Genomic DNA, 13,466 nt, shown 5'->3' on the forward strand with positions numbered 1-13,466 from the left:
GTGTGGTTTAGTGATTTTGCTTAATAAATAAATTTTTGTTTGTTACATTAAATATCCAGGTATCTCACTCCTTCCCACACTAGAATGAGCATCATTTGACAAAAATATATATGTATATATGAAACTATGTCTTGTTTATTTCAATTTATCAGTTGTTTCTCTTGAATTTGTAACAATAAAGAGGCCAGTCAGGGATGTTTGATAGAAGGGAGATAGAGAAAGTCTGTATGGTGAGTCTCTCTTCCAACTCTCCCTTGGGGCCAAATATACCCTGGGAGACTTTAAGGGGGTATCACCCCAAAACTCGGTGACCTGGATGGTCATGCTGCCCCATAGGAATTGGGGCAAGGCTTCCCTATAAGAGGAGGTATGTGGTAACCCAATATGATTCTGAATAAGGAAGGGGTTCGCACAAACCTCCCACCTTCACATCTATCAGTTAGCTTCACAGCCAATCGTCTGGTTTCAAGATGGAGGCAGCCATACCAAGCTCTGGTTCCCCTCTCCCTTGTTGTCTCTCAGGCACTCTGGAATGCTATCTGACTGATGAATGGCTTTTATTATTCACAATCCAGGGATTGGGGAAAGGGGTAAAGGACAGAGGGATTTTGGGGTGCCCTCTTCTCTATTTCGATGGCGTCTGTCATTTAGGAGGGAACCTTTGGGATTCCCACTCCTAAACTTCTTCCCCTGCCCCTTCTTCTGTTTCTATTTCTAGTTTTCTGTTTCTATCCTTTTCTATAATTATAAATTTTGACTAAAAGGGGGTCTCTCAGCAAGGTTGGATAACAGGAGACTAAGAGATCCCAAAATGGAGTCCAAAAACTTAACTAACTCGATGGTTGAAGTCTTGATGGGTGAGAGATGATGGAATGGCTTTGATCAGGGAATAAGGGTTTCAGTTTCCAAAGAAAGATCCTCAGGAAGCCCTGAGGACTGGATCCAAGCTGGGTTGTCCTCCTCCCTCTTCTCAGTCCTCCGCCCAAAGACTTCTCCTCTTCCTCCTTCTTTGGAAATTCCCAGAATTCTCTCTGGTCTTAACTGTCAGCAACTGCTTTCTCTGGTTCCTTTTGTCCTATTCTCCTTGCACAAATCCCATCCTTTCAAGGTGGACACAACACAGGTCATATTTCAAATAATATATATATATATTGCTGTATATAATTTTCTCTTGATTTTGCTTGTTTCATTTTTTATAATTTCATGTGGTGTGCCTTTTTTGGTTTGCTCACTTTCTAGCCTTTTTCCTTGGGAAGAAAAAAACCCAAACCTGTTATAGGTGGGCTTCTTTCCTATGGTGAAGGGGTAACTCTCCTAAGCTTCAGGTTCTTTGCCTTCATAGATCCTCTGGGGATCTATAAGTTTTCAGTTCTTTCAAGGCGGTATGATCTAAGGACAGATGTGGTTAATATTTTCAGAGCCTGTACTCTGGTCTGTGAGCAACCACAAACACTTTTCTCCTTTGAAACTGTGACTATAGTCCTCTGCTCCCCTGCAGCTTTAAGTGCTGGCATGTGCTACTATATTCTCTTACCTTGGGAGTGGATTACTATCTGGATGTGTCTATGGGCTGTACAACAGAATCCTGCACCCAGCAAAGGTACCCATGAAGTCTCCTTTTGATCAATTGTCTTACCCCTTTACCATTTGTGGCCTGAGAGCTCCAGAAGCTATTGCCACTGATGCAGCAAGGTCTGCATTGACTTGCTGAGGTGGAGCCTGCCTTGGTGTGTTGGCCTGTGATCCACTCCTACCACAGTGCAATGGACTTTTTGTTCTGATCTTTTATGTTGTCTTGGGTAAGAAGTTGTTTCATGCTATCCTTTTTTTTTTATTCTATTGTTTTGAAGCATTATATTAAAGTCTTTTGGAGGGTAATTTTGGTAGAAATAAAGGTGGGTCCTTGTATGTACCTCCTACACCATCTTGGCCCCTCTCCATCTTAAACTCTTTTAAGGCTCAATTTCTTCCTTCATAAGGTGGGGTTAGTTTTTGTGGTACACACTTCACAGGGTTGTTGGGAACAATATATGTGAATCAATCAACAAATGTTTCTTAGATGCCTACTGGGAACAGGTAGTAGGCCAGTTTGGTTGGAATTCAACTTGAGAGAGAGTAATGACTAAGCCTAGTTAAGTAAGCAGAAGGGAGATTGTGCATGGTATGCCAACAATTTTATTTTATTCTTTCAAAAAAAAATTTTTTTTAAACCCTTATCTTCCATCTTGGAGCCAGTACACAGTATTATAAGGCAGAAGAGTGGTAAGGGCTAGGCAATGGGGGTTAAGTGACTTGCCCAGGGTCATACAGCTAGGAATTGTCTGAGGCCAGATTTGAACTGAGGACCTCTTGTCTCTAGGCCTGGCTCTCAATCCATTAAGCGACCTGGCTGCCCCAATTTTATTTTATTCTTAAGACATTAAGGAGCCACAGAAGCTTATTCAGCAGAGAGGAGACAAATCAGCTATACATTAGAAAACCAATTCTATGGATATTGTATAGGATTTGAGAGTGGAGAATTGAATGTAGAAATCTATACCACTTAAGAGGCCATTAATAAACCTAGGTAAGAGAAGGCCTGACAAAAAGTGCTAGTTGATATTATGGTGGTTTTGGTATAAGTAGAGAGAAAATGAATGAATGAATGTGAGAGGATTCCATAAGACTTGGTTCATGGCTGCATATTAATGTTGAGAAGAAACAGAGTAAAGAATGGACTTCAGTTATCAGTTAAGTTCATGGTATATTTTTTTGATAGAAAATGGGAAATTGGGGAGAGGGGTGACTTTCTTTGGGGAAAATGATTAATTATACTTGGGACATTGAGGAGATATTGGTGTTGGGATATCTAGGTGAAAATAATAGGTGATTTGAGATGAGTGTGGATATATAGATTTAGCACTCATCTCAATAGAGATAATTGATAGTTGAATTTACTAGTACTTAGGAGTTCACCAAGAAATAGTGTGGAGAGAGTAGGGCCCAGGGTAGAGCCCCTGGGTATGTGTGGGAGCATGAGGTGTAAGAGGGAGATTTAGGTATTTTATAGATATATATTTGAAGTGTGGCCACTAGGAATCAATAGTTCAGATTGATTCTGTAATTAAAATAGACCCAAGTCAGGATCGGGTTTAAGGTAGTTTTATTTACAATTAGGAAGGTAAAAGGCAGGGAAATAAAGAGAGGGAGAGGCTAGTCTAGGTCTGCAGAGGCCTGGACAGAGAGAGAGGGTTAAAAGTCTAATTAACCTAATTTACACACCACAAGGCCTTAGCAATCAGAGAGGCTATAAGCCTACTTAAGGCAGAGTCTGGAAACGCCAAGGTAGGCCAAGGAAGTCAGCCTAACTTACCCACGTGACAAATCAGAGAGTGGAAGCAGTCTGAGGTCTCAGCGGACAACCTTCAGCACCAAGAGCACCAAGTTCAAGTTCAGAGGGAACTGCCTCAACAGGAAGTAACCAACATACTTGAAAAGATAGTCCCTCTTGTCACTTCCTATGGGTCCACCTCTAATTCAAGTGGACAAATGGCAGTCTCTACACTGATTTGGACTGCCCAAAGGGCAGTCCCTTGTTCTTAATTTGTTACTTATTGTCACATGTGGGGAACTCATCTCCCCTCCCACTAAGGGATGTGGGGATGATATCATCTGGAGTAAGCAGAGTTTTGACTATGAATAGGCTAGAACTAATTCCATTTACTCTGAGGGAGGTAAGAAGGGAGGGAGAAGTTGATGATAATTTAGTTGACAAGTCTTAGAAGTATTAGTTGGATATGTTTGGGAGAGAACTAGGATAGAGCATTGTCATGACCTTCCCTCCCTCCTTTGTGGATATTCTTACCTGGGATTTCAAAATTGGAGAGATCTAGAAAGGATAGGGATTGAGAAAAAGCTTTTGGATTTTAGTAATAAAGAGATGAATGGAAATCAGATTGCATAGATCTGGGAAGTAAGTGGGAGGTGAGATAGTGGAATCCACGTATTGTAGACAGTTATCTTTTCCATAAAAGTTTATCTGTGGGGGCAGCTGGGTGGCTCAGTGGATTGAGAGCAAGGCCTAGAGACAGGAGGTCCTAGGTTCAAATCCGGCCTCAGACACTTCCCAGCTGTGTGACCCTGGGCAAGTCACTTGACCCCCATTGCCTACCCTTACCAGTCTTCCACCTATAAGTCAATACACAGAAGTTAAGGGTTTAAAATTAAAAAAAAAAAAGTTTATCTGTGAAAAGGAAGGAGTATAGGATTATGACTTGAGGAGGTAGTTAATAAAGATTTTTTTAAACTATGGGGGAGATTTGGGCATATTTATAGGTACCAAAGAAAGAGCCAGGGGATAAGATAGTTGAAAATTTAGGAGAGGTGATATTTAAGAGTACCCTGCTACAGGATATGGGAGTGGGAATTTGGCCTGAGGCCACAAGGAAAGGGTATTGAAAAGGAGAGAAAGATTACCTTTCTCTGAGAGTGGAGCAACCAAGGAGAGTATGAAGGATGGTGCTGAGGCGATTTGAAGTTTGCAATTAGAGGTAGCCTTTTATGGATAAACACTTTTCCCATGAGATAAAGTCCTTGGCTTTGTGAAAGGAAGTGGCTTGATAAGGTTTGGTATGTTTTCTGTGGGAGAGTACAATAGAACATCTTCAAGGAAGAGTAGAGAGAAAGATGAGTAAAATAACACTGATGAAGAATGGAGAATATAATATGAGGCATCATGCTGGTATGCTTGTCAGCAGGAACAGAGAAGGCAGTATAAAATCAAGGTGGCAAATGAAAGGTGGAGATTTTGCAGGAAGGTAAGTGATAACCCAGAAGGGAGAGAAAAGTGGTTTGTAAGAAAGACAAGAGTTTAGGTGGCATGGAGTGCAGAAAGAACTATAGTGGTAATTGGTTATAGTCAGAAAAATTTCGTAGTTTTAGCTTGTGGAGGTGAATATCTGTGGGTGATGATGAAGTCAGATGTAGGATTATCTGAGGTGTAGGGAAGGGGCAAATTATAGGATTTGAGGGTTTATTGATAAAGTAGGAAGGAAGAATATTAGAGGGAACATCAATATATATATTGAAGTCCCCATGTATTAGGGTATGGTTTGGTTTGAAGAGGTGAGCTATATGCTGAACCCCCTGAGAAAGGAAGGAGAATTGGCTTGCTACAGCAGGAGAAAATCATGAAACCATGCTGACTGAATCAACTACAATTTTTTCTTATGCTTTATATCTTGTCCTTAAAAAAATCCTTACTTTGTTCATCAGTCCCCACTAGTTATCATCCCATATCTCCTTTCCTTTTGTGGCTAAACTAATTGAGGAGGCCATTTGTAATATATGCCTTTATTCTCTTTTTTTTAATTAAAAGACTTTTTTTTTTTTTTAACCTTCACCTTCTGTCCTAGTAACATCTCTAAGACAGAAGGGCAGGGGCTGGGAAATTGAGGTTAAGTGACTTCCCTAGGGTCACACAGCTGGGAATTATCTGAGGTCAGATTTAAATCCAGATCTTCTCAGATATAAGCCTGTTGCTCTATCCACTGTACCATCTACCCTCTCCTGGATACTTCTGTTTTCTTTCCTTTTGTTTTTAGCTCTATAGCCTGACTACTGTCCTGAGCAGCCACTGACCAGCAACTGAAACTGCTCTTTTCAGTGTTTTCTCTTATGATCTCTTGAAATACGATTTTTAGGCCATTTTTGATCATGACATTGAGATAGTTGAATGATTCTTAAATTTTTTTTTCTCCATTTGTTTTCCTGGTTGGTTATTTTTTCTACCTAACCTTTTTGTCTGCCTTCCTCTGATTCTCATTGGTTTGTATTTGGTTCACTCTAATTTTGACAGAGTTTGTTGTTTGGGCATGTTTTTTTTTAACTTCTTACTAAATCTGTTAAGTAGTTTTTCATTCCCCACCCTTCTATAGTTTTCATTTCTTTTTACAAGTTTCTTCCTAAAGTGTGCTCTTTCATTTCTTTTCATTTACAAAAATATTTAAAAACTTTTCTTTTAAACTCTTCCTTTATTTCTTCTGGAATTCTAGTTGAATTTGTTCCCAAATCATGTTTTTCTTTGAGACTTTGCTTGTAGATGTTTTGAAATTATTCTCTTCATGTTTTTGTGTCTTTAGCACCTCCTCCCACCCTTACTGCCAGCTGTTTTTGTCATTCTCTTAGGTGACTTCCCATCTATTTTATATTTATCCTATATACAGTATATACATACACATTTTCACTGTCCTCAATAAAATGTAAAAACTCTGTGGGAAGGAACTGTTTTTCCTTTTGCTGTGCATCCTCTGGCACCCAACAGGCTCTTAATAAATAAATGGTGATAGATTTCTCTTTCCTGACCATGTAGTCTAAAATGATCTACATATATATGAAAGGCCTCAGTACAGTGGACAGAATTAGGCTTCAGAATCTAGAAGACCTGGGTTAAAGTGTCACCTCTGTAACATGTTACACCTCCCACATACACTACAATAGAATACTCAGCAAGGTAATTAAGAGCCTGTCATGTGCCAGAGGATGCACAGCAAAAGGAAAAATAGTTCCTTCCCACAGAGAGCTTACATTTTTTTTGAGGACAGTGAAAAATGTGTGTGTGTGACACACATATGCACTTACACATATACATGCAGATAATTGGTGTATACTCTATGTAGGATAAATATAAAATAGATGGGAAGTCACCTAAAAGGGGAAGACAAAAGTCACTGGCAGGCAGGGTTAGTCCAAGAAAGTGGCCCTTAAGTTTTCTTTTATTTTTTTAAATTCTCACTTTCTGTCCTATCAATTCTAAAATGAAGTTAAGTGACTTGCCTAGGATCATATTGCTGGGAAAAGCTGAATCTTGAAAGGTCGGGATTCTAAGAGATTGGTGTTAGAAAGTGTTACTAGTGTATGAGATAGCCAGTGTAAAGACACAAGACAAAGTTTGAAGATTGAGCCATGTATATGAGGACCATCAAATAGGCCAGTATGGCTTGATCTTAGATTGCATGGATAGAAAATAATGGCTATGGGGCAGCTAGGTGGCTCCATGGATAGAGAACCAAGAAACAAGAGGGAGAGTGAGAGGGTCATGGAGTCATATTGGGAGGGAGGGAGAGAGAAGAGATTAGAAGTGAAAAGACATGAAGGACTCAGGTTGTGAAGAGCCATATAATGATGTTGAAACGAGGATTTAATACTTGGTCCTAGAGGTAATAGGAATCAATTGGAGTTTATGGAGTGGGTGTTGAATTGATGTGGTAAGAGGTGAAGTGCTTAAACATGTGCTTTAGGAAAATCATTTTGAAGAATGAAGAAATGTTTAATGTTAAATTTAATAAACATTAAAGCACCCACTATGGGTAAGGCACTCTGTGTACATAGGAAATAATTTTGAACATTAATTAGTTACAAATTGTTTTGAGTTAATTTTTAGGAATGTAGTAGTTACCAGTTTGTGAGAAATATACAGAAACTTAAAACATATTCATAAAACAAAAGAAGTCATTAAATTTTTTTTATCCATTTAATGTTTATTACTAATAGTTTTTGCTAATTTTTTTTTGTAAAAGAAAATAAGGAGTTCTAACTTCTTTCGAAGGAAAGAAGGAAATTCCCACTTCCCTTAGTACAATTTTTACAATATGGAAACTTTCTTAGCCATGTTTTCTGAGTTTCTCATCAATGTTTCATTTACAATGTATTTATTTTTCTTAGCCTTTTGATAATTTGAAGGATTGCCCTGATTAAGACAAGTTTCTTTTTGATTTGATATGTTTATGAGCATTGGCTAATTTTCTTGAAAGGTTGTGTAAACTGAAATAGGTTTTTACATAGAGGAATTAGAATGTATGTATACACATAGTTTAAAAATAACTTTCTCAGATCTAACATCTGTGTTGTTCAGGAGAAAGAGAACTGGCTTTGGAGTTGGAGGAGTTGGGTTCAAGTTTTACCACATGCTACCTGTGTGACCTTGGTAACGCCCCTGAAGCATTCTTTAAAGAGAGGGTTGGTTTTGAAATTAATGGTCTCTGTATTCTCATCCAGGTCTAGATTTATCATCTTCTGTTGATGTTGTGTAATACTTCACATACATTCTGGAGATGTCATTCTATGGTAGGAAAGACTTAGCCTCTCCCTGTAAGAGTCAGGAGATGGGCCTGCCACAAAGTTGCTGTGTTTTGTTTTTTTTTAAACCCTTAACTTCTGTGTATTGGCTCCTAGGTGGAAGAGTGGTAAGGGTGGGCAATGGGGGTCAAGTGACTTGCCCAGGGTCACACAGCTGGGAAGTGTTTGAGGTTGGATTTGAACCTAGGACCTCCCATCTCTAGGCCTGACTCTCAATCCACTGAGCTACCCAGCTGCCCCCTGCTGTGTTATTTTGGACAGCTGTTTCACCTCTGGGTTATCATCTCCTCTGGAAGCATTCCTATCTTCAGTTGTGTACACTTAGTCCATTAATTAATTAATTAATTAATTTTAAGGTAGCATTTCTACAACTTAATCTCAAAGTGTTCATGAGACTCTTCCTGAGGAACCAGAACTATAGTGATTTAGAAATTAATTTTTCAGGGAAGGACTTCATGTTTTTTAGGTAAGCACTATTGCTTTCCTCTTTCTTTTTATTCATTAATCATTTGAACTAAAAAAAGCTTTTCTCTTTCTTTGCCCATCATCACTATCTTCTGGGTCTAAACCCTGTAGTCTCTTCTTCTCTTGGTTATTGCTTTTCTTAAACTTCTCAGCCTCCTTCCACATTTAGAAAGTGAGATACAGCTGTTGAGTTGGGCCATAGTCTTTCTTTTGACAATTTTTGTTTAGTCTCTAGAGAAAGGGAATCAGTCTAATCTGCGTGGGGAGCTACTCAACTTTCCTTGTTCTCTGTTCTCTTCTAGTTCCCATTTCTACTGCAGTTGACATTGATGTGAATTGATGTGAAGTGTTGTTTTTACTAACTAACCAGTAACAGTTTTAGTGAGATTTCACCTTCTTCAGATCCTTCTTTCAATATGCCAGTGTGGCATTGTAGGAATCCTGAAAGGTTTTGGTTCTTTTTCACAAAGCCATCTCTGCTAAAGTTGTTCTTGAACTTATGTTGACAATAGATATAAATAAGTGAATAAAAAAAAAATTTATTAAGTAAGCATTTCTTTTGTGCTTAGAACACTGTGCTAAGCCTAGGGGTTATGAATATATCAGCAAGATAGTCACTACACTAAAAGAACTTACATTTCAATAGAAAAAAAAAAGGATGTCAGGGAGGAATGTTTTACTTTGGAAAGTCACTGAACTGGAGAATGGAGTCATAGGGAAGTTAATCAAAATGCTCTTCCCAATAGTATTGGTAATATTACTTTGATTATTATAATTCCCAGAGGAAGAGATGGACAGGGGTTAGAAGAGAGTATGGAAAACTCTAGTATATGTTGCAACAAGATGGCCAAGGTAGAGATTGAAGCATGCCTAGGGTACATGAGTATACATTCTGGAGCTCTCTAGCCTTGTGAATTCTTATATACTCAATAGGCAGGACAGCTTGGGCCCTAGTGAATGAATTTATTTAGTGTTGAATATGTGCCAAGCATTGTGTTTGGGTATAGAAAATCCAAAGTGCCCTTACTTCAAGGAAATTACATTCCAGGTCAGGGTCAAGGGGTGAAGATAATATATGCTGGAAAGGAAATGTGATATTTTGTTTTTAATTAAATTATTTTTTCCCTGTTACATGTAGAAATAATTAAAAAAAAAATCCTTACCTTCTACCTTAAAATCAATACTATGTATTGGTTCCAAGGCAGAAGAGGCATAAGGGCTAGGCAATGAGGGTTATGTGACTTGCCCAAGGTCACACAGCTAGGAAGTATATGAAGCCAGATTTGAACCTATGACCTCCTGTCTCTAGGCCTGGCTCTCAATCCGCTGAACTACCCAGCTGCCCCCTAGAAACAATTTTTGACAATTGTTTTTGGACATTTTTGGATTCAGATTTTTTCCCCTCCATCAACCTACACTTCAGGCAGGAAAAAGGCTGATATAGGTTATACCAGTGTTTCCACGAAATGCATGTTTCCATATTGCTCATGTTGTGATGGAAGATATTAATCACACACAATAAAAGACATTTGTGAAGGAAATAAGATGTAAGATGGCATGTTTTGATCTGCAGTCAGACTTCAATAGTTCCTTCTTTTGCTGTGGATAACACTTTTCATCATGGGTCCCTTGTGGATATGTTGGGAATTTGCTTTGCTAATAACATTTTAGTCCTTCACAGTTGATTATTGTATAATATTTTATACATTGTTCTCTTGGTTCTTCTCATTTCACTTTGCATCAGTTCAAATAAATCTTTCCAGATTTTTCTGAAATCATCTTGTTTGTTATTTCTTTTGAAGCAATAATATTCCATTACAACCATGTACCACAACTTGTTCAATTATTCCCTAAGTGATGGATGTGATAATTAGTTTAAATCTACACTGCCCATCTTTGGATTTAATCACCAAAGGTAAGAACATCTCCAATTTTGGGAGGTCCGTAACCCATGTGTGCTAGAATGGGTGAGGAATCAGAATTGACTGACTGCCCCCTAGGCAGTCCTAAGAGAAGTGTCTGTGTTGATTGGACATGCAAACTAGGAGGGGAGGCACAGGAAGTGATGCATAAGTGACCCCTTTAAAAAGAGAGAGTTGAGTGAGTCAGGAGGGCTTCTGGAGAAGAAGACTTCTGGAAAAGGAGGTCTTCTGGTGAAAGAGCTCTTCTGGTTCATGGAAGAGTGCTGGCTGGGACCCTGAGTGCTGGCTGGGACCCTGAAACCTTGGTGAGACTGTTCTTAATATCTTCTTTGGAATTCCACATGGTGAATTTAAAGACTGAATCTTCCTGAACTTCCCTTAAGGAAATTCCCTTTAATAGAGACTCTGTGACTGAAGCTTTTGTTTCATTCACCTCCAGGCCTTGGGTTAATTAGATCTACCTGGATTAACTAGAGGATCCTAGTAATTTACCTACTGTTAGTTTCTTATTTCCTTATTTCTTTTTCCTCTTCTCAATTGTAAATAAATTTCCATAAAAGTCAATTTTGACTTGAGGATATGCCTTAATTGGGGATTTCCACCCCCTGGTGACCAACCTTTTAATATTTACCCAACAAAAACCCCTTTTCAAACCTTACACGGGCAACTCCTTAGTTTCCAATTCTTTGCTATTACAAAAAGAGATGCAAAAATACTTTGGTACAGGTAGATTTTTTTTCTCCTCATCACTGTTCTCTGGGTTACAGACCCAGTAGTGGTATTGCTGGGTATGCAAAGGGTATACATAGTTTGATGGCCATTTGAGCTTATTTCCATATTGCTCTTGAGAATGGTTTTATCAGTTCACAGTTCCACGAGCAATGTATTAATTTTCCCATATTTCCTCTGTTTTATCATTTTCCTTTTTGGTCATGTTAGCCAAATTTGATAGGTGTGAGGTGGTATCTTAGAATTGTTTTAATTTACATTTCTCTAATCAGTAGTGATTTGCAGCATTTTTTCATGTGATTATAGTTTTAATTTTTCCCTGTGAGTATTACCTGTTCATATCCTTTGACCATTTTTCATATGGGAGAATACATTGTATTCTTATATAAATTTGAGTTAGTTCCCTAAATATTTGAGAAATTAGACCTTTATGAGAGACATTTGCTATAAATTTTTCCCCCAAAATTTGTTAAGTCCTTACTAATCTTGGTTTCATTGACATTGTTTGTACGAAACATTTAAAATTTAATCAAAGTTATTCATTTCAGTTTTTTGTAATGTTCTCCGTGACTTTTTTGGCCATAAATTCTTCCTTTATCCATAAGTCTGATAGATAAAATTTTCCATATTCCCCATTCTTTTTTTATGTTGTCACCCTTTATTTTTAGTTCAAACATTTATTTTGACTTTGTCCTGGTTTATGTGAGATGTTGGTCTATGCCAGTAGTTCCCAAACTTTTTTGGCCTACCGCCCCCTTTCCAGAAAAAATATTACTTAGCACCCCCTGGAAATTAATTTTTAAAAAATTTTAATAGCAATTAATAGAAAAGATATATGTATTAATGTTTTCTACCTTTTTCGTAAAATATAGTAAAGAAAGGTGTAAATTGGAAACATTGAACTTTGAAATTATGAAACTATTTATTGAACTCAGAATAGAATGTAATACAAAAAAAGTTAAAACATTTGAAATCATCTTAATGAGAAGGATGAACCTGGTGTGCTGCTACCAATTTAGTAGTCCTCTGCTCTATTTTCGTCAGCAATAATCTTAAATCACTGTGATTTACTATTTGTAATTGGTTTCTTTTTTTGTTAATAAATTGATTACCACACTGAATCCATGTTCTACTAAATATGATGAAGGAAATACAATTATGAACTTTTGAATACAGCCCACATTTCAGGATAAGCTGTAGGGATCTTCCTTTGCAGCCAGAATTGTTGGTATGTACCAAATACACTTGTGGCCATCACTGCTCCCCTGGGGAGGGTGGTGCCCATTTTAGGAATCACTGGTCTATGCTTAGTGTCTGCCATACTGTTTTCTAGTTTTACTAGATTTACTAGAAGTTTTTGTCAGATAGTGAGTTCTTTTCCCAAAAGATGGGATGTGGATCTTTGGGTTTGTCAGACATTAAATTGATATGGACCCTAGCTGCTGTGTATCAATTACCGGACCTATTCCATTGATCTCATTTCTTAGCCAGTTCCAAATTGTTTTGATGATTACCACTTGGCAAGTTTGAAATCTGGTACAGCTAGGCCTCCATCCTTTTATTTTTTTTCATTGATTCCCTTGATATTTTGGCCTTTTGTTGTTATTTTTTATAGCTCTATGAAATAATTTTTGTATAGTGTTTTTGGTATGGCACTGAGTATCTAAATTAATTTAGGTAGGATTTTCATTTTTATTACATTGGCTCAGCCTATCCATGAGCAACTAATGTTTTTCCATTTATTTAGTTCCAGCTTTATTTGTGTGAAGTGTTTTGTGATTGTGTGAATTTTCTTTGTTAGGTATACTCTCTCAGATATTTTATATTGTCTAGCCCAGTGATGGGCAAACTATGGCCTGCAGGCCAGATGCAGGCCCCCTGAAATATTCTAAACCATGCCTGGTACCCCCTGAAATGTTCTATCCGGAGGCGGGATATTATTCTTAATCTGACGAATACAATGAGTAGGATACTGTTGTGAGGGTTATTTAGCAATTAATTTAGTATTAGTGTTGGACCTAGCAGAAAGGGCTGGAGGATTCCAAGATGGAATGAAGGAGCAGGAAGTGGGGCTTGGACTCTGAGAGAGACTCCATTAGTGGTTGGGGACATAACTGTTGGGAGATCTCAGAGTTAGGGAAAAACTGCATCCAGATTCCCTGGGATCCTGAAAGGTGGAGGCCTTCAGCAGTGGACAACAGACCTGCAGGGCAGCACCAAGTGGGGAAGTGGTTT

This window comes from Gracilinanus agilis, chromosome 2 (assembly GCF_016433145.1).
Source record: "Gracilinanus agilis isolate LMUSP501 chromosome 2, AgileGrace, whole genome shotgun sequence".
Lineage (NCBI taxonomy): Eukaryota > Metazoa > Chordata > Mammalia > Didelphimorphia > Didelphidae > Gracilinanus > Gracilinanus agilis.